General features: G+C 38.2%; 1 protein-coding gene across 7 annotated transcripts in view; it reads right to left on the bottom strand.

Moving 5' to 3' along the window:
- Positions 1–22,304, bottom strand: part of LOC101683223 (interleukin 1 receptor accessory protein) — a 135,804-nt gene that overhangs the window by 86,688 nt on the left and 26,812 nt on the right. The window lies entirely within an intron of this gene.

Below are 22,304 nucleotides of genomic sequence, written 5' to 3'. Positions count from 1 at the left end.
CAACATAAATACAAAGTTAAGGGAGAGTACTTTACCACTCTTTAGAGCTTAAGTAATAATTACCACATACACAAGCTAAGGATGGATGAGGAACTGTTCTAGCATGTCTACCATATTAACTAATTTAATTGCAGGAACTAACCAATAAGATTTTTTTTAACACCCATAGTACAGATAAGGAAACTGAGACAAGTTTAAATAAGATAACCAACATCTTTTGCCTAGAAAGTAGGAGAATAATGATTAAGTTTCAGCACTCTGGCTGCAGAACTATCTCTTAATCATTCAACTACAACTGCCTACTTAAGGAAAATATTCCTCTTGACTTTTTTCACCAGGAGTCACATTTCTGGCAGATAAATTTGATCTTCTTTCCCTCCTTGGCATTCATGTGGTCTGTTCCCAACTGTTAATATTTTATGATCCAGACACTTATCCTTCATAGTGATGACTAGAAGGTCTAGAAACCCTGGATGCAGACTTGGTCTACAGTCCACCACACTTGGAATTTGGAGTAAAGGGGAAGATCTAAACCTCACTCTCTGCTGTGCCCGCTCCCCTCTTCTCCCTGGAAGAGACAAATGATAAAGCTGGAGTCCAGTTTTTGTGACCTTCAGCCTTTCTACTGATAGCCAGCTAGAACAGCCAAGTAGCAAGAACTCTGCCCTTACATTTGGTTGTGTGATCTCTAATACAGAAGACCTAGAGATTTAACAACTCTGTGAGATATTTATTTCCCTACTGCCCTAGACATATCTTCCCCGTGATAGAATCTTGATAGGGTTATAAATGCTGAAACCTGGATATTACTGAAAAATTCCATATTCAAGACTGTTGCTATTTTGAACAGAGCAGCCACATAAGAGTGCTTACAGACGTCTTGGTCATTGTCCTGATCACATCTCTAGTAAGTGCCAGAGATGAGACTGATACCCCCCGGCCAACATAACGCAATGGCACAAGTTTCACTACCAAAGGGACCCACCATCCTGAAAAGGTCAAAGAGGTATTTGATAAATAGGGTAGCCAGATAATAGCACTTAAAAGGAGACAGCTGTAAGAGGGTGCCACTGAAACAAAAGGTATAAACTGGTACAGCCTAAGCAATCCAGAGTGTATGATCACTTTAAAGGACAATGCACATTTCCAAAAGCGGTCACCTCTCTTGGCCACACATCACCACAAATCTGTAGTTCATATTGTACTTCCTTCTTTAGCATGACTGTTCAAAAGTGACAAGTGAATTTATTATATCCTAAACAGCCATTTTTAATCCAAGAGATTAAAGGTTTCTTTCTTACCACCACCCTTTTCTTCCAATTCTTACACTGTTAACTTAAGGAACTCTTTCGTCAGTCATTCATTTGTTCAATTAAATATGTGTGAGGCACTTTCTGTTTACATGTCTCCTTGATACAGTTGGAGGGGCCTCTGGTGAGCAAGATGTAAAGTCTCCTCTAAAGGCAATTCTCCCCAGGAGAGGAGATAAACTATTTCATCATCGTCAACTATGAAAAAGACACATGCAGGGCCACTACAAGACATGCAAAGATTTCTCAGACAGAAGGTAGAACACTAAGCACTAGAAGAGACTTAAAATGGGTACCAAAATAATGACGATACAAACTAAACAGTGATAAACACAGAGAGGAACAGATAAGTATCACTGAAGATCAGCAAGAGAAAGAGATTATTCCATCCAAAGCAATGAAAGAAGACTAAGGACAAGAAGTAGCTTTTGACTGAGCAAGAACTGAATTGAAACAGAAGGAAAGTGGGGAAAAGAAACTCCGGGGGGAATAATGTTCAGAGATAGGCAAAGCATGGAACATAAAAGGGAAATAATCCGTAGATAATTCGGTTTGGCTCAAGCACAAGGTATTAGTAAAAGAACTACAATCAAGACATACAAATGGCTATCAGACACATGAAAAAATGTTCATCATCACTAGCCATCAGGGAGATTCAAATTAAAACCACATTGAGATATCACCTTACACCAGTTAGAATGGCCAAAATTAACAAAACAGGAAACAACATGTGTTGGAGAGGATGTGGAGAAAGAGGAACCCTCTTACACTGTTGGTGGGAATGCAAGTTGCTGTAGCCTCTTTGGAGAAGAGTGTGGAGATTCCTCAAGAAATTAAAAATAGAGCTTCCCTATGACCCTGCAATTGCACTCCTGGGTATTTACCCCAAAGATACAGATGTCGTGAAAAGAAGGGCCATCTGTACCCCAATGTTTATAGCAGCAATGGACATGGTTGCCAAACTACGGAAAGAACCAAGATGCCCTTCAACAGACGAATGGATAAGGAAAATGTGGTCCATATACACTATGGAGTATTATGCCTCCATCAGAAAGGATGAATACCCAACTTTTGTAGCAACATGGACGGGACTGGAAGAGATTATGCTGAGTGAAATAAGTCAAGCAGAGAGAGTCAATTATCATATGGTTTCACTTATTTGTGGAGCATAACAAATATCATGGAGGACAAGTGGTGTTAGAGAGGAGAAGGGAGTTGGGATAAATTGGAAGGGGAGGTGAATCATGAGAGACTATGGACTCTGAAAAGCAATCTGAGAGGTTTGAAGTGGCGGGGGGGTGGGAGGTTGGGGTACCAGGTGGTGGGTATTATAGAGGGCATGGATAGCATGGAGCACTGGGTGTGGTGAAAAAATAATGAATATTTTTTTTTCTGAAAATAAATAAATTGAAAAAAAATAAATTAAAAATAAAATAAAATAAATTGTAAAAAGGCAGGGAGTATTAGGATCAGAATATGGCAAGGCCCTGAATAGCAAAGGACTTGGAATTTAATTTAAACAGAAAATAGGGAACCACTGAAGGCTTCTGATTAGAAGACTGATGTGAGCATCGAATTGTGCCTGCTGGAGATCATTTCTTCTGGGCATGTGTTGGATGGATTGTGACTATATTCTGTCTTAAAATCATTTTGTCTCCTGAACTTGTCATCAAAATAATTGTTTAATTCCTAGCTTTGTGTCATTTATAATCTTGATCAGCATGCCACCTATGTCCTCATCCAACTCATTAATAAAAGTAATTAATAATTCCGCATTAATCCATTGTCAGTGGAAAACAACTGGATATTTCATTGCAGATTCAGGGCACAGTAACTTCAGCTCCAATACTCAGCTATGCTAAAGCACTCTACCTCCTAAATTGCTTTCGGCTATAAAAACAAAACAAAACAAAACTCACACCTCTAGATTTTCCCAATTTGCCTATTTATAAGCTGTTGAATTCCTAGGGCAACACTTAGAAGACATTCTAATTAGTGTGATTGAGGGCCTTAATTGATATTCCCCTGAGTAACTGGATTATGTCAGAGGCAGCAAGAAGTCAGGTCATCAAGGTAAAGCCAATCTAAAGATAACCTGTGTGCAAACACAAATCCAGGGTCAGTCCTGTCCTGTGATGAATTAGAATGAAGGAGACTGAGAAGGAAATGTGATTGTTCAGGCTGGTTTTGACAGACTAAAGGTACCAAGGTTAGTGGGAGGAGGTTGGCTGGTTCATTTAACATCGTCTTGAATTCTCCCTCAGAATTTTATTATTGTGACTAGTCATACATTTTTCGTTCTTGTTTCTTGGGGAGAGAGAGTGCTGGATATTTTCAGAGATGGAGAAGCTGTCAGAAAGCAAAGGAACCTGCTAATAACACACGGTTTCTCATGGTCTGAATTACAACCTAGCTTTGGATTATTGCCATGGTGTTTAAAAGATTCTGCCCTTGCTTCAGATGATTGCAACTTACAAAAATAAATTCCCAGTCGGCCTTTTCCACGCTACCCATTATACCTACTATATAATCATTTTCATAGTCCGCTCTTAGATCTGAGTACTTCTCTCATATTTAGTTTCATTGTTTCCTGATATATCAACTCAGATGTCTATACTACCTGGCAAAGAGTTTCAAATATACACTCATTTCTATGAAATCCACAATAATATTAATGATGACTATTAATGTGTGGTCACCACTTTAACAGTAACTCCTGGTTATGAATAATTCCGTTGCCTGCATTCTCTAGGTTTAATAAGCTTCAGGATCTCCTTACCTCTGCATCAGCTCTGACCAGTGGTTCTCTCACCCAGTCCACAGGTGACAGGCTGAAACTAGGTCTGCTGCCCCAAGGCTGGAATTACCTATGAATCACATTTGCCTTCCTTCTGCACATTTCTCCAGGCCACAGGGCTGGATCTCTCCCTGTTTCCTGATTCCACACATAGCCCATACCCCGATCCCAGTCACTCTCTGAAGCCCACCAACCTAGCTGAGGCTTTGAACTTTAACCTGGTGCTTTTCAGCACTCTTACAAAAGCCTGAATTTGTCCCCTGAAATTTGTAAGTTTTTCCCAAGCTGGATAAGCCTCCTATTACCACAATGCTCTTATCACCTGCTTCATTCCTGGTGGACAGATGTCCTTTGCTCTGATCTGTCCACTGAAAACCTGGTCATTAACACCAAACCACACACCCTAGATGGTCATCTCCATGCCCTGAAGCCAAATTCCCTTCTTGAGCCCTGACTCATACAGGTCCTAACTTAACTGATAAAGTCAGTAACTGTATCTAACTTACTTCTCTAACTTATTAATAAAGTTTGAGCAGATCTTGTATGTATGCTCACCTAAGATGACAAACAAGCTTCTAAAGGGCATAGGATAAGTTATTAATCATCTTATTTTACAGAAAAGGAGAGATGGCATTTATTAAGAAATCAAAGTTATTTTCACCATCAATCTTTTATCCAGTGTTTGAACCATAAATTGACCCTTGTGAAGAATACTTCAGAAAAGAATATTTATCAGTAATCAATAGTGTCAGCAAAGTGACATGGAAGACTCTAATTCTGATTAAAATAATAATCATAAGCATAATCCACTCTTTTTCTCTCAATGAATGCAGCAATAAACCTGGGTAGAATGGATAAAACAATTATATGAGGACTCCAAAATTAAATAATAGAATATTATTTTCAAGTATATATAGGACATTCAGCAAGATCAGCTATGTCATGTACCGTAAATCAAACCTTAAACAAGTTTAAAATAATTGAACATATATTCTCTAACCATAGAATTAAACTAGAAATAAATAAAAGAAGAATAGCAGGATAATATTCAAACACCTAGAAATTAAGGAATTTACAGCTGACCCTTGAACAAGACAGGATTAGGGGTGTCAACCATTCACACAGTTAAAAATCCATGCATAACTTTTAGTTTCCCCAAAACTTAACTACTAAGAGCTTACGTTTAACTGGAAGCCTTACCAATAACATAAAAAGTCAATTAATGTATATTTTGTATATGTATTATATAGTATATTCTTACAATAAAGTAAGCTAGAGAAAAGAAAATGTTATTGAGGGGCGCCTGGGTGGCTCAGTGGGTTAAGCCGCTGCCTTCGGCTCAGGTCATGATCTCAGGGTCCTGGGATCGAGTCCCACATCGGGCTCTCTGCTCAGCAGGAGCCTGCTTCCTCCTCTCTGCCTGCCTCTGCCTACTTGTGATCTCTGTCTGTCAAATAAATAAATAAAAAATCTTAAAAAAAAAAAAGGAAAAGAAATTTTATTGAGAAAGTCATAAAGAAGAGAAAATACATTTACATTACTGTAGAACATTTATTGAAAAAAAATTTGTGTTTAAGTGTATCTGCACAATTCAAACCTAGGCTGTTCAAAGACCAATTGTGTGTCTAAATAAGTGATGGGTTAAAACAGACAACTATTAGAAAATATTTTAAACTGAACAAAAATGAAAATACAACATACCAAAATGTGTGGGATGCAGTTAAAATAGTGCTTAGAGGATAATTTGTAGTATTAGAAGGTTTATATTAGAAAAGAAAAATTTCAAGTCAATAATCTAATCTTCTACCTTAAGAACCTAAAATAAGAAAAGAATAAAACAAGCAAGCAAAAAGAAAAGAATAGAGATCAAAAATTTTAAAAGAGAAAAAACAAAGAAGTTAAAAGTTAGTTCTTTGAAAACAACAACAACAAAAATTGTTAAAACTCTAGCCAGGTGAACCAAGAAGGGGAAAAAAGATACATATCACTAATATCAGAAATGAAAGAGGGTACATCACTACTGATTGTATGGGCAAGTAGAGAATACTAAATTTAGAATACTAAATTTAGTAGAGAATACTAAATTATCTGGGCACATAAACTAAATTTAGAATACTAGAATACTAAATTTAGAATACTAAATTTAGTAGAGAATACTAAATTATCTGGGCACATAAACTACACAATTTAAATGAAATGTACCAATATCTCAAAACCCACAAGCTATCAAAGCTCATCCAAAATGAAAAGAACAATCTTATTGGCCTATAATTATTTTCAAAGATTAAATTTGAAGCTAGAAACCTTACAAAAAAGAAATTCCCAAGCTCCAGATGATCTCACTGGTGAATTCTATCAAACATTTAAAAAATAAATAACATCAATTCTATATAATCTCTTTCATAAAATTAAAGACTAAACAGCTACCAATTCATTCTATGATACACAATATCACTTTGATTCTAAACTCTGCCATAGATAGCATAAGAAAATAACTGTATAGATATCCCAAAATCAAATAGAGTTTATCCCTGATATGCAAGTCTGGATTCAGTGTTTGAAATATCTAAAGAAACCAAAACCACATGATTATGTCAATTGATCCAAGAACATTTGACAAAATTCAGTATCCATTCATGATATAAGCCTTAGCAAACTAAGAGTAGAAGGGAACCTCCTCAAGGCAATAAAGAGTATCTTCAAAAAACCTACATCTAATATCACATCTAATGTTGAAAACTGAATACTTTTCCACTCAGCTTCGGAGCAAAGCAAGGACATTCATTTATATTATTATTCAACATCATACTGGAAGTCTAAACTAATACAATAAGGCTATTCACAGATGATGCAATTTCCAACATAGAAAATCCCCAAGAATCTATCACAAAAAAAGAACTAAATAAGTCAAGTCACAGAGTACATAGTCAACACAGAAAAATTAAATATATTACTATATACTAGCAATAACAATGGAAAAACTTTTTAAAATACTCATCACAGTAAGTAAAAAAGAAATGCTGGGTAAGAGTCTAACCAACATGAGGAAGGTCTGTATGCTGAAATATATAAAATGTTGGTAAAATAAATTAAAAATAACCTAAATAAATAGAAATATGTGGTTGGCAAAATGGCCCCATGCCCTAAATTCCTGCAACCTGTTTTGTTACCTACTTAGCTAGAGAACTATGCAAATATAATTAAGGGTATGGACCTCAAAATATGAAAATTATACTGGATTATCCACATGGGCCCAATCTGATCACATCAACCCTAAGAAGCAAAGAAGTTTCTCTGGTTAGAGTGAGAGAGATACAACGGATAGATAAAGAAATGTGAAGCAAGAAAAGAACCCCAAAGTCTTTTGATGTTAAAGATAAATGTAGCAACCTGTCAAGGAATGCCTGTGATATTCCAGAGCTGAAAGATACCTTCAGCTGACAGCCTGATAGCCAGTAAGACAAAAGGTACCTATTGCCTACAACATAGGGAATAAAATGCTCCCAGTAACCTGAGGATGTGGTGAAAGAGGAAACCTCTTACATTTACACTGTCAACGGGAATACAAACTGGTGCAGCCACTGCAAAAAATAGTATTGAGGTTCCTCAAGAAGTTAAAAATTGAACTATCTTACTGTCCTGCAGTCTCACTACAAGGTATTTACCAAAAAATATAAAAATACTATTAAAAAAATGCTATTCAAAGGGCTATATGCACCCCAATGTTTCCAGCAGCATTATTTACAATAGCTAAATTATGGAAATAGCACAAGTGTCCATAGATTGATGAAGGAGATGGATGGATAAAGAAGATGTGGGATATTACATATGTGTGTGTATGTATGTGTGTGTGTGTGTGTGTGTGTGTATATATATATATATATATGTATATATATATATATATATAATTTAGCCATAAAAAGAATGAAATCTGGCCATTTGCAATGACATGGATGGAGCTAGATAGTATTACGTTGAGTGAAATAATTCAGTCAGAGAAAGGCAAATATACTATATGATTTCACTAATATGTGGAGTTTAAGAAACAAAGTAAATAGGCAAAGGGAAGAAAAAGAGAGAGAAAAACTAAGAAATGGACTCAACTATAGAGAACAAACTGGTGGTTACCAAAAGGGAGATAGATAGAGAAATGGGTTAAGTAGGTTATGGGGATTAAGGCGCACACTTGCCATGAGCACTGGGTGTTGTATGGAATTGTTGAATCACTAGATTGTACACCTGCAACTAATATTACACTGTATGTTAACTAACTGGAATTTAAATAAAAACTTCAAAAAAAAAAAAAAAAAACTTCTGCCCAACTTTGGAACTGTATTCTTCCCCAGAGCCTCCAGAAAGGAACACGGCCTTGCAGACACTTTAATTTTAACTTTGTAAGACTCAGGCAGAGAACATTTTATCTGAACTTCTGCCTCACAGAAACTGTGATATAATAAATGAATGTTGTTTTAAGTCACTAAGTTTTTGGCTATTTATTAGAGTGGTAACTGAAAATAATGCAGAAGGCATACCATATTCATAGACTGAAAGACTCCACATAGAAAAGATGTCAATTCTCTCCCCAAATTATTGACAGACTTAGTAAAATTCCAAGAAAAAATCTTAGCAAGATTTATTTATTGATATAGACGAGCTGATTTTAAAACTTATATGGAAAGAGAAACACCTTCAATATTGAAGAACATTTTGAAAAGGAATAATAAAACTGTAGGAATTGTACTATAAACAACCCAACTTTTTTTTTAATTGAATTATAGTTGACAGAATATTATATTAGTTTCAGGTATACAACGTGATGATGTGACAATTATATATATTACCAGTTGTTTGCCATGCTAAGTGTCGTTACCATCTGTCACCATACAAAGTTACTAAAATACTGACTATATTCCTTATACTGTACTTTTCAGCCCTGTGACTTATTTACTTTATAACTGGAAGTTTGTGCCTCTTAATCACCTTCATCTATTTCACTCACTCCCCCATTCCCTCTTGTAACCGCTAGTTTGTTCTCTGTATTTATAAATCTATTTCTGTTTTTTGTTTGTATTTTAGATTCCAAATATAAGTGAACTCGGATGGTACCCGCCTTTTTTTGTCTGACTTACATCACTTAGCATAATATCTCTTCCATCCATCCATGTTGTCATGAATGGTAAAATTTCATTCTGTCTATGGGTGTGCATACAAACTCCACCTCTTCTTTACCTATCTAAAGAACCCAATTTTAAAATGTCAAAAGTCTTTTTTTTTCAAGATTTTTTATTTATTTATTTGACGCAGAGAGAGAGCACAGGAGGGGAAGTGGCAGGCAGAGGGGGAGAAAGAGAAGCAGGCTCCCTGCTGAGCAAAGAGCCTGACATGGGGCTAGACCCCAGGACTCTGGGACCATGACCTGAGATGAAGTCAGATCCCTAACTGACTGGGCCACCCAGGCACCCCTAAAATGTCAAAAGTCTTAAAGAGACATTTTACGGAAAAGGATATTTAGAAGGTAAATTAACACAGGAAAGGATGTTTAACATCATTAGCCATAGGGGAAATGAAAATCTAAAAACAAAATTAGATATCACTACACACTTTTCAGAATCACTAAAGTAAGAAATACCAGCAATGCTGAATGCTGAAGATAATACAGAGCTGCTGAAACCATCCTGCTGGGACTATAAAATGGCATAGCCTCTGGAAAACAACCTGGCAGCTTCTTATAAAGTTAAACATACACTTGCCATAGGATCCCACTCCTGGGTATTCACCCAGGAGAACTGGAAACTTACGTTCACACAAAAACCTGTACATGAATGTTTACTGCAACTCTGTTATTAATTGTCAAAAACTAGAAACAAAGCCAATGTCCTTCACCAGGCGAATGGATAAACTCTTAAACATCTGAAAAACAGACTACTTTTCAGTCAAACAAAACAATAAGCTGTCCATAACAACAACTTGGAAGAATCTCAAAGGCATTATGTTAAGGGAAAAAACGCCAGTCTCAATGGATTACCAACAGTCTAATTCCATTTAAAAGACATTCGTGGGGTGCCTGGGTGGCTCAGTGGGTTGAGCCTCTGCCTTTGGCTCAGGTAGTGATCCTAGGGTCTTGGGATCAAGTCCCATGTGGGGCTCTCTTCTCAGCAAGGAGCCTGACTCCCCCTCTCTCTCTGCTCGCCTCTCTGCCTACTCACGAACTCTGTCGAATAAATAAATAAAATCTTCAAAAAAATATTAAAAAATTAAAATAAAATAAAAGACATTCCCAAAAAGACAAAACTAGAATGAGAGAGAACAGATCAGGGGTTAGAGGTAGTGAGTGGGCAGATGTTAACTCTGAAGTCATAGCACAAAAGCATCCTTTGGGGGATAGTAGAGTTCCATACCCTGATTGGGTCAGTGATTAAATGAGTCTATACATGAGTTATTATTCATAGAGCTGTGCTTTAAAAAAAAAAAAAGTCAATTTTATTGTATGTTAATTAAAAAAAATTTTAAGTGGCATGAGTCTTCCTTTTTAAAAGCTCCACAAATGATTTGTGAACCCTTTCAGACAGTTTAAATAAATGAAAGCTGTTTTAACCTAAATATGGTTTCTATTTTCAACATTTACTTTGAAAATAACACTGTCCTGTTGTTAAGTACTGAATGTTCCAGAAAAGTCCAGGAGTAGAGGCACACAGAAAGATCAATGAAATGTCCCAACTTTCAGCATATGAAGCCAGTGTTGCTAACCTTGATACAACAGCAAAGTCAAAGTTCGCTCCAGAAAACATTAGCACGCTCATCTTAGATACGGCCTTTCCCTTTGTTACTAAATAGCTTCAAAGTGTTTGGAACTCTGAGAGCACATATATAATATACCACCTGCCATCTTTAGAAGCTTGGAATAGATTGGGAACAGATTGATTTCCTTTTGTTCTTAAATATTTTGAATAGCAACATGTTCTGTGGGGTGAGGGAAGAAATAGGATCAAGTTTCATCCTTCAGAAGAGAGAACTAGAACTAGGTTTTCAGTGAGATGAAGGTGAAAGAAATCTTAAGAAGAGCATTACACTTGGAGTTCATGTTTGCCCGTTTGATCTTGAACAGCCTGAGAGAGGAGGGAAAGATTCACAACCACCCCTTAAGAGTTATAAACTGGTTACTGCCTTGATGACATGCTAGATGTTCAACTGGTTACTGCCTTGATGACTAATTTAAGACTGACATGCTAGCTGTTCATGGATACTTCTTAATTGGGACAAGGAAAGTATTCCATTGTACCCTTTTCCTAGAGGGTGGACAATTTGATGCTTAAGTATTCTGTACTTAGAGAGACTGAGGTATGAATTTTGTATAGTGGGAGTGACAGAAACTAATACCCACCTTATTAGTTTGTTGGGAGGAATAAACTTGGTAATTAGCACCATCCGGGCATATAAGAAAGCTCTTAGCAAATGCCCTTATTAAATATTACTAGCTCTTATTAAATCAGATTACAAATGTGAAAAACTTGAGAAGCTGTAGACCAATAGGCCAATGTGAACTACCATTAATATTATTTACAAAGAAGAGCCCAACTTATTTGGTTCAAGTTGACCATTGACCACTGGGCAAAATTTGCCATGTCCTACCTTTGCATGTACCAGGTCCAAATTTAGTGCCCTATTCTCTAGATATTTCAGAGAAGATAAACTTCTGACTGAAAGCAGTTTTAAATCCAGCCTCTGTAACTTAAGGAAAAGCCAAGATTATTATGATACCCTCTACAATTAAATTTGAAGTTGAGAAATTATGGTCCAGGAGGTTTTCCTTCTCTAGTCTTATAATATCCCATTTTTTTTTTTCAATGGAAGTAAAAGCCTCTGCCATGACTATCACATGAGGTGGTCGCAGAGGACAAATGATGCAACACATAGACAGAGGTTTTATAATTAGATGGGGTTATACTCGTATAATGTGCTATATGTTGGTTTTTGTTATGAAATTGCAGCTATTAATTATTATTTAATTCAAATCAGAACCTCGATTGCCTTGGGCATACTGACAGAGAGGGGCGAGAATAAGTCTTCCAAGATCTGATAATATCCTATTTTGTAGTTAGGTAATGGCTACATGATGATGAGTTTGTAACAATTCACCAATCTGTACACTTAGTATTTATTTATGTATTTTACTGTTAATATGTAATGCTTCTTTAAAATATTATAGAAAAATTTTGCTTGACTGAAGTTAAAGTGTGGTTTAATAACAGGGAGAAAGGGGCAGCTGGGTGGCAGAGTCGGCTAAGCATCTGACTCTTGGTTAAGCATCTGACTCTTGGTTTCAGCTCATGTAATGATCTCAAGTTATGATGTAAGGTCAGCACAGGGTTGTGATCTTACGTTTGTGAGATCGAGCCTCACGGTGGGCTCTGTGCTCAGCTCAGAGTCTGCTCATAGTCTCAAGATTCTCTCTGCCCCCAACCCCGCTCTCTCTTTCAAATAAATAAATAAATCTTTAATAAAAAAAATAAATAAATAAAACAGGGAGAGTTTAGAGAAAAGTACAGAGTGGCACTATAAACTTTTAAATCAAGAAAGTAGATTAAAATCCAACACAGAATATGATGGAGAATCATTTCAGGGTGTTTTAAGGTTGGAGGGCAGGAATATTTATGAGGAATATACTTAAGATTCTTCCAATTCACCCAACAAATATTTATCAAGCTCTGGACACAGTCCAAAGTCAGATGAGGGAAGGAAAACGCCCCTGTTCTCCTGGAGCTTACAGTCCTGAAACACTGAAACACCCAGAACCTAGAGGACAGTGCTATACCAGAGACATTTCACAGCAGATGAGAAGGAGGGACCATCTCCTGGGGAAATATGATGCCATCTGAACTTTAAGTAGGGAATTAGGTGAAATCACAAGCATCACAGACACAAAACAGTCATATCACCTTATAGGCTCAGATCCAGTAACCTCCAGGTGAGGGAATTCATCACCTTTCCCAGCACAGAACAGCTTCTTTGCCATCTCAGGTTTTCAACCCTTAATTTTATATAAGAACACTACCACCAATAACCTGTAATTTAAAGGGATGGTCTGGAGATCAGGATGCTGCCTGAGCGAAAGACAGAAAGAGAGAAAGACAACATCTACACACTGTTAGAGAAGCCACAGGTAACAAAACTGTGGCCAAGTTTCCATTGATTTCTCCATAAAGACTATACGCTCTAGCTTCTGCATCTACAGAATCAAATTTTGTTCAGATAAAGATTTACTGAGCTCCTATTTCATAGACTTTAATAGAAACTGTGTGGCATAGAGAAACAAACATACAGTTCTTATACTCATGGATCTCAGTTTGGGAGCAAAGTCCAGATTTATAAGCACTAAATAAAAAGAGAAAAATAGAGACAAGAACAGGTATATGGTCATGTGTAACACAATCACACCAAAGTACATGAGAAAAACTACCAAACTATCACATCCCATAGTGAGCCTTCTTCCAAAGGACCATGGGGCCAAATGATTTTGAAAAGTGACATGTCACAAAGCTCTTTCTTAGAGATTCACATATATATTAGCATTTTAAAGGCTCTGATCATCTGTCAAATAAATATTTTGGTTTACTTGTTTCAATGCAGCATTAACCAAAGTTATTTAACCATGAACCCCTTTTTTATGTGTTACATCTCTTAGGGTTCCATTGGAAATACCTCTATAGATAGTAAAAACATCTAATCAGGTAAGGGAGAGCCCAAACCCTAATTCCCAGATCAATCCTCAATCCATCAGATCCAGATGCTTCTTAAAGTTGCCCTATTTGGGACTAAATTGGCCACAAGGGAAAGGAAGGGAATCCAAACTTTCCCACAGCTGCTTCTTCACTCTACAGACTTTCCTGGTAATCTCTCATCATGTCGCTGGCTAAAAGTAAACTACACCTTTCTAAAAACTCTAAACAGGTATCTGTACTGTAGAGCCCTGAGAAATTTCTATCCCAATCTGTTTTATTTAGGTTTTTCTTTTCATCTCTCATTTGGACCAGGACTCCAAGTCTATGTTCACAGTCCAATGCTGTTACAAAATAGACATGTATATATGCATAGGGCAACTTCTGGGAAGCAGAAAGAACATCCCCCTAGGACACAAGCAACCTCTGTTCAAGTTTGCTGTTGGTCACTCTTTAACTGTGTGCCCCTTGGATAATTTACTGTGGACTCTGGTATTCTTTTTTTTTTTTTTTTAAGATTTTATTTATTTATTTGACAGAGACAGATCACGAGTAGGCAGAGAGGCAGGCAGAGAGAGAGGAGGAAGCAGGCTCCCTGCTGAGCAGAAAGCCCGATGCGGGCCTCGATCCCAGGACCCTGAGATCATGACCTGAGCCGAAGGCAGAGGCTTTAACCCCTGAGCCACCCAGGCGCCCCTGGACTCTGGTATTCTTATCGATAAGATAGGATTATAAATATTTACTTTATAGGCTGCTGTAAGGATCAAACTAGATACTATTTATGGAAAAGCTTTATAAGAGGGACATGTGATGCAAATAGGAGATGCTGATGCTTTTATTTTACACCGTATTCACATGCAAACTCGATTCTTCAGGGAGGCTCAAGGCTACCCAGAGGAAGTGTTCTCCTCCAAGAGTGGGTCTAGACAGATGTCACTGTGAGTCCTGCGGCTCTCCTCAAGACCCATTGCCTAAAAAGTGAAACGTGCCTTCAGAAATTAGACTTGAATGGGTCTCAACCACCCTTGGTCTTAAAAACACAGTTAGCTGTCCTTTCACAAGAGGACATCTCCGTGTCATCTCTGCTTCTGTCAGAAAAAAAAAATGACTGGCTGGCCATCATCAATCAAACCAGAGCTTTGTCTGCTCTGATGTTCAGGAAACTGGAAGCTTCAGTATCTTCAGCAACTCAAACAGACCCTGTAGCACCTAGGGACTCCTCATTGTCAATTACGCAGAGAAATAAGAGGGGTGGGTCCTAGTCTTGACTTTTGCATTAATGAGCTTTGTGACTTTGCCACTGAACTTTATTCTCCAGGTAACTCAGCTTCCACAATTAGTTTAACTAAGAAGAGTTAAAACCATAAGTTAATTTAGAGCTTTCACAGAAGACTTACCGTGTACCAGGCTGATACTGCTAATTGTGAGAAAGCATGGGGCCTTCAAGACAGCCTCTGCTTTCAGCCATTCTGTCTACTGGAGAACACAGGCCCTTAGGCATCCTCTCCATCCCTACCCCTAGTCTGGATGCTGAAATGCAGGGATAATATTCCAAGTCTTTCTGGAAACCCACATAAGCCAAAATTAGAGTCTTAAAGAAAATATCATCTCTCTGGATCTAAAGTGTTAAAGAAAATCCCCTCATGAACTAACACTGTGTGAGTCTGTGTGAGTCTGTGTCCCTGTTGAGAAAATTCTATGGCTTCTTTCACGGATTTTTGGACACCAGGATCATCCTAACAGATGGCAATGTGCACCCACAAGTCCCATAGTCTGGGATGTGACCTCAGTCCACCAGATCACTCTGGATGGAGGGAAGGGGTGGGGGGCTCAGGCCACAGTTCTTACCATATGCATTTGACATTTGGTGACTTTATTGCAAAGAAAGTAGGACTGTGCAATTCGCCTTTCATCAGAATGAAAATGAGCTGGAATTTTATAGTGCTATTACCTACCGATCCATAAACCACTAAAAACTCAAGTAACCCTATTTTCAACAGATATGCTACTTAGAAAAAAAAAAACAGTGTCCTCACAGAGAGGCGCTCAAGCAGGGCTTAATATGAGGTTTTAAAATGCTTTGACAAGAAAATTGAATAGGAGATCAGAACATACACACACACACACACACACACACACACTATATATATATATATATATATATATATATATATATATATACACACACACATATATATATGGAATACAAATGGGGATTTTGTGGCTGCACCATTAGTTTTTCCAATGCAAAACTAATAAATGATAACTGAGCACCTACTAGGCTACACTAAATGCTAAAGTATGAAACAGATTTGAACATCCAGAAATTCACAACCAAATAGGGATCTCTCACATGAATGGTGCTAATTACAAAACTGTAGGTAAGTCTGTTTTTTTAGTTAAATGTTCCAATCCCTGGTTCTGACTCTTAGTACTGGTAGAATATTGGTAGGCCACTTAATCCATCTGTGCCTTAGTTTCTTTAACTGTAAAATGGGGGAGAATAACAGTATATACTTCATGTGTTTTATGACAGAATTAGATGAGTTAACATATACAAAATGCCCAAAAGAATATTTGCTATTATTATCTCCTTAACTGGTACAAAGCAGTTTAGCTGTGTTTGCTCATGCTATTATTAAGTATACAAATCAATCCAACCAACATGCTCTGAAGATGGAATTTCCTGCATTTTAATTTTGGGGGGAGGGGCGGCAAATGGGATTGGGCATGGTGAGAGATTCCTTGAATAACACTGAATAACACTGCATTATAGCTGGACTCTACAGACAGATAACACTCTGAAATGTAGCCATGCATAGGAAGAAAGGCATTTAGGGCAAAATCAAAATAAAATGAGTCTCACTTTTTGCCACTGAGCAGAGAACATGAAGGAAAACTTGTTGAAAAATTCTAATTAAATAAATATTATGAAGTCCCTAAAACCATAGACTAAGAACAACTATTAGAAATAGAAACTTTGGGGTACCTGGGTGGCTCAGTCATTAAGCATCTCCCAGGGTCCTGGGATAGAGCCCTGCATCGGGCTCCCTGCTTGGCAGGAAGCCTGCTTTCCCTCTCCCACTACCCCTGCTCTTGTTCCTATTCTCGCTGTATCTCTCTCTGTTAATAAATAAATAAAATCTTTTTTAAAAAATTTAAGAAATACAAACTTTATTCTGCACATCATTTCAAGGGCTTACACTCCTTGGAGCTGCTAATCATACCAATGCATGGTTAGCACATTCTACCCTAGGTAGCAGTACGGGTGATTACAAGAGTTACTAGGACATTACCCAAGCAATGGAGCCATAAACTCTTGTTCAATTATGCCAACACTGCCAGTTCAACAATGGAAGGTGTTCTCATTAGCACACATGCACACATAAATATTGTTAAAACACTTTGCCATCCACAAAGCTTACATATTTATATATACAGAGAGAGAGAGATTCGCTTAAACCTCTGAAGACTGCCAGGAGTTTGATAATTAACATAAACCCCATTTTACAGAAAAAGCTTTGCCATCCATAAAGCTTACATATTGATATATATATAGAGAGATTCACTTAAACCTCTGAAGACTGCCAGGAGTTTGATAATTAATATAAAGCCCATTTTACAGAAAAAGTAGTGTTTTCCCTAGAGGTCCACAGATAATAAATGGTGACACCAATGTTCAAACTCAGATACCTTGACCCCAAATCTCGTGATCTTTCTACTATACGCTCCCTCTCTTGCTGCCATTATTTTAAATGTTTGTGTCAGAGACATGGGGCCAGAAATACTATTTCTACTGGGGTCTCAATGTCTATCTTCTGCTTAGCAAACAATCTCAGCATTTGTCATGTCCTAAAGGAAATCCCATGTTGCTTCTTGCTATTGATCTGTAGCTGTCTCCAACAAAAGGACCTGAATGCCTGCTGTGGCCCTGGGAATTTTAAATAAGAAGTCAATGAGAGATGCTGGTAAATGGTTCTGTAATTGTCTAGGGGCGGATAAAACCTTGGTGGAATAATAATCATATCAATATGCGGGCTACATGAATGATCCTGCAGTGAATTACAACAGGGTACTTCAACTCCAAAGCCTAGGGGGTTACATCTGCATAATTAATCTCACTCTGCAATAACCCCGCAGGGTCAGCAAGATTGGCATTCTGCAGCAGAAATTAATGCCCTATTATTTCAGTCCCCTTCGGTGTTTCTTCAGATTCAGGAAAATAGTATCAGATGTAGAAGCTCTGTTGACACAGACAAGTTACAAAAAAATCCTCACTTAAATCCTAGTAGGTAGGGAATGAATTCAATACATAGTTCTAATACACCTACCAAATCCAAGGCTCTTGATATTTTTGTTTTATTCTAGGATCCACCAAAACCCTCCAAAGGCTACATATTGATCCATAGTGTCCAGCTAGGGCTTCTAGAGAATGATTTCAATAAATCACATTTTGGTACTGTGTCCTCATTTTAGAAAAATACTAGGTGATTAATATTAGATGAAAAATTAGGTTACAAAGTTATCTTTTTTTTTTTTTTTTTTTTAACAGGCCTTCTCAGAGCCTCAAAGCACACTGAACTGAATTACTTAGGAATCATTTACCATGCTCTTCTAACTTAAGAGACTTTTTAAAAATTTTTGTTTAAGGAGCATCTGGGTGGCTCAATCAGTTAAGCATCCGCCTTTAGCTCAGGTCATGATCTCTGAGGCTCCTAGGATCAAGCCCCACATCAGGATCCGCATTCAGTGGGGAGCCTGCTTCTCCCTCTCTGCCTGACTGCAGCTCCCCCTGCTTGGGCTCACTCTCTCTCTCTCTCTCTCTGTATCAAATAAATAAATAAGATCTTTAAATTTTTTGTTTGTTTGTTTTAAATACCTCCAATACTAGGATAGGATTCTTGGCACAGTTTAGAAATGCAGACTGAAGTTCCTTCAAAAAAAAAAAAGGGGGGGGGTCATCTGTATAAGGCACCCAGCAATAGACCAAGCTTTGAGAATTTCCCATAAATTCTCTCATAGGACATATTATTAAAAACTCCTCATGAGGCATGGGTCATGAATTCTTAATTGGGGAAAAAAGTGGGAAATTCAAATCAATTTTCTAATTTACTAAGACATCCCCATGGCAATTTGATGGAGAAGCAATAGCATAATGACTAGCTAAAATGAGACATAAGGCATGCTGGTGAATGTAAGCATGCCAATGCTATGCTCGGCCAGTATAGCTAATTGGAGTTGATTATGATTTCACTTCTTCTAGCATTCTGGGTGCTTAAAGACCGTTGTCAAATCAGAACATAAGACACCACGGATAAAGAGTCAGAAAACAGAGCAGAGCTCTTGTTTCGCCAATTAGAAAAGGAGTAAACACATAAAGAGACCTGGCAAATAACCCTTTCACCTCTGTAACCTTCATACATGATAGAAGAATTAAAAGTGTTATTATTTTTAATTGGTCTGCCTTTCACTGAAAAAGAGAAAGATGAGAAAAATATGTATGTTCATTAGGCTGACCTAAAAACTGGTAGGTTTTTTTGTTTGTTTTTATTTTTTGTTGTTGTTTTTTGCAGGTAAATACTTCTTTCTGTCCACTGATACTTGAAAATCAGATCAAAATCTTGTTCTCCAAAGCCAAAAGAAGCCATGCTTACCACCACATCACAGAGAAGAAGGCGGTAGAAGCCTTGGGTGAGTTTTGAGTGCCATGAGGATACTGCTACCGGCGACTGATGACAAGAACTAAATCAATTTTCCCACACAGCACAGCTAAATTCTATTTCCCTAATGTCCTTCAGAGGATATTGTGGATCCTCTAGGATCTGGTTCCACAACTTCTCACCCAGCCCTCTTTCAAAACTCTCCTCACAGAACCCAGACTCAGACCACAGGCTCATACGGATGGTGCTACAAATCACCGTCGTGCCTCCCACACTTTTCAATCATCCCTTCTGTCCAGAGTGACCTGCATTCCCCTCTTCACATGCACAAACCCTACCCATCCTTTGCGACCTATTTGCAAAAGCATTTCCTTCATGAAATGTCCCTGCCTCTTTTAGCCTGATTTAATTTATCCTTTCTCCCTACAACTTTGCCTCATGGTTCCAGTAATGTAATTTTCTACTTTGTAGGACCATTAAGCCTGTGTGTTTTCCCTCTTGAGATCCTTGCGATCTCAAGATCTACCAGATCTTGAGGGAGACAGAGGTCTACCTCTGAACACTGCTTGTCTCCCAGGGCCTAGCATGAAGTCAGGGCATACAGAATGTGCTCCATGCCTTGGGTCTGAATGACTATGGTCTTCAGAATACCGTGATTCTACAGGCTGTTTCTCAGTCTAGGAAAATATCGTTCCTCTCTCACTTGTTTTCTACACCTCTGGTCTCTCAACACTGATTTCTTTCTCCAGATCATCTTTAGGGAGGTGTTTTCTCACTAAAATCTGTCAGACAATTTACAAGAATGGCCTGGGACTGATGAGGGAGTAGGAGGCTGGCTGAGGACAAAGCAAGAGCTGGCGCCTTGCACCCCCCCCTTCATCCGCTCCCCTCCATAGGTGTAGCATTCCTCAGGCACCCCTGACTGCCATAAAATGATAAATAGTTAACTTGCTGAGATCACAATCCTGCAAGACAGGAGTCTCCCTTGGTTTACAAATGTCCTTGAGATTACAACAAAGAAGTAACCTTATCAATAGCCCAATTTCCAAAGACACAGAACTCAGTTCCTCAAGCCTAAAAACCATAAAAACCGAAGGAGGTGGAGGTAGAAGGAAAAGTAAATAAAGTTAAATTTCTTCTAAACTTAAATCTCATTAACAAGGATGCTTGATAGCAGGAATGTAACATTCCACCAGGAGACTCTCAATTGTCTTTACTTGATAGCAACTAAGCCTTCAATATCCTGATAGTATTCTTTGCCCCAATAGCCCTTCTGAACACCCCTTTGTCCTCACCTACCCAACTCCTGTGTATATAACCAACCACTCCTCACAACCCGGGGCAGCAGCAGCTCTTCCTGCCCACGGGTCCTGTCCCCGTGCTTTAATAAACCACCATTTTGCACCAAAGATGTCTTAAGAATTCTTTCTTTAGTCATCAGCTCCGAACCTCACCCCACCGAACCTGACTTAGGTTCTGGGACTTCATCAGGACTGCCATCTGCTTTGCCTGTGGAGGACTTGGTTATGCCTTCCACTACAAACATTTGCATTTATCCTATGCAGGGAGACACTGAACAACTGACACACCCGCGAGCTCCCACCCAAATGTCCACACAGGAAACTAGCCCCAAAATATTACGTCATTTGGATTCGCAATATTTGATTCAACATTATTGCAGCTCATTACTTTTTTTGGCCAGGGTGAAATCCCCTGAGCCTGTTGCTGCTAGGCAAAAATAAATTCCCTTCTTCCTAACTGTCCCTGCTCCTGGGGATGACCGTATTTCTAACTGCCATTTCTACCTCCTCAGAACCGCTGAGGAAGCATCTGGATTCCAGGAAGACCAATGAATGGGAGGAATGACAGACATTCTTTTGGCCCCTTCCTATCACTCCCCAAACCCCAAACACTGGAGTTTTTACCTGAAGCATGATTTGGGTCAGGGGAGAAGGGTGTGAGCAGGAACCAGAGGGAAACAGAGAGTGGAGAGGTAATAAGCCAAGCCAGGAAGATATGGAGAGAGGAGAGACCCCTAGGCAACTTAACTCTGAGAACAATTATCTGTTCATTCAACCGCTATTTTGCAAACCCCTCCTTTATACCTCAACTGGAGTAAGTCATGGTTTCACCGCATGCATGGCACTACTTTTCAGGTCTTATTTTATTTGATATTCATGGCGCTTATTCAGAGAGAATTATAATTTTCCTGTTTTACAGATGAAGAGATTAGGTGCAAAAAGGTGAAGTGTCCTACTCAAGCTATCACGGCAATCAAATAGCAGAGTTGGTTTTAAATAAGGCTCTGATTGCCGCAGATTGCTGACCGATTCTCCTACATCATTCTCTCCAACACCCATGGCAGCCTAAGCTCCGTATATGAAGGAAGCGTTCAATGTGTAGCTTGCTGGGTTTCACAGAACAACCCAAAAGATCAATTAAAAACAATAAAGATTCCCCAGAGCAAAGGTCATGGAAAATGCCAGGCGACGTTGGTAAAATCCCTGAATTAGAAGCAAAAAATATTTCACTCGAAAAGCATTTTTTATTACTTTGCAAGTAATGGAGTGGCACAAATGAAGTATCTCTGGGAACTGCACAGACTTCGATTATTTGTAATTAGTGCAACATCAATTGTGTAAATGGGGGTACCACATTCAAAGGTTTTAGAATCCTTTTTCCCAGTCAGTTTCCCAAGAAGACACCTTTGTGTTTCAAATCCTGGGCAAACAGAACTTTACTTACCCCAATAAGCAGGATATTGAAATTTCACAGACAGTTTTTAATAGGTAAGTTAAAATGCTAATGATGGTGGTTGCCA

The sequence above is a fragment of the Mustela putorius genome, unplaced genomic scaffold (assembly GCF_011764305.1).
Source record: "Mustela putorius furo isolate JIRA1106 unplaced genomic scaffold, ASM1176430v1.1 tig00003834_pilon_pilon_pilon, whole genome shotgun sequence".
NCBI lineage: Eukaryota > Metazoa > Chordata > Mammalia > Carnivora > Mustelidae > Mustela > Mustela putorius.
This window is presented reverse-complemented; position numbering and strand designations above follow the sequence as displayed.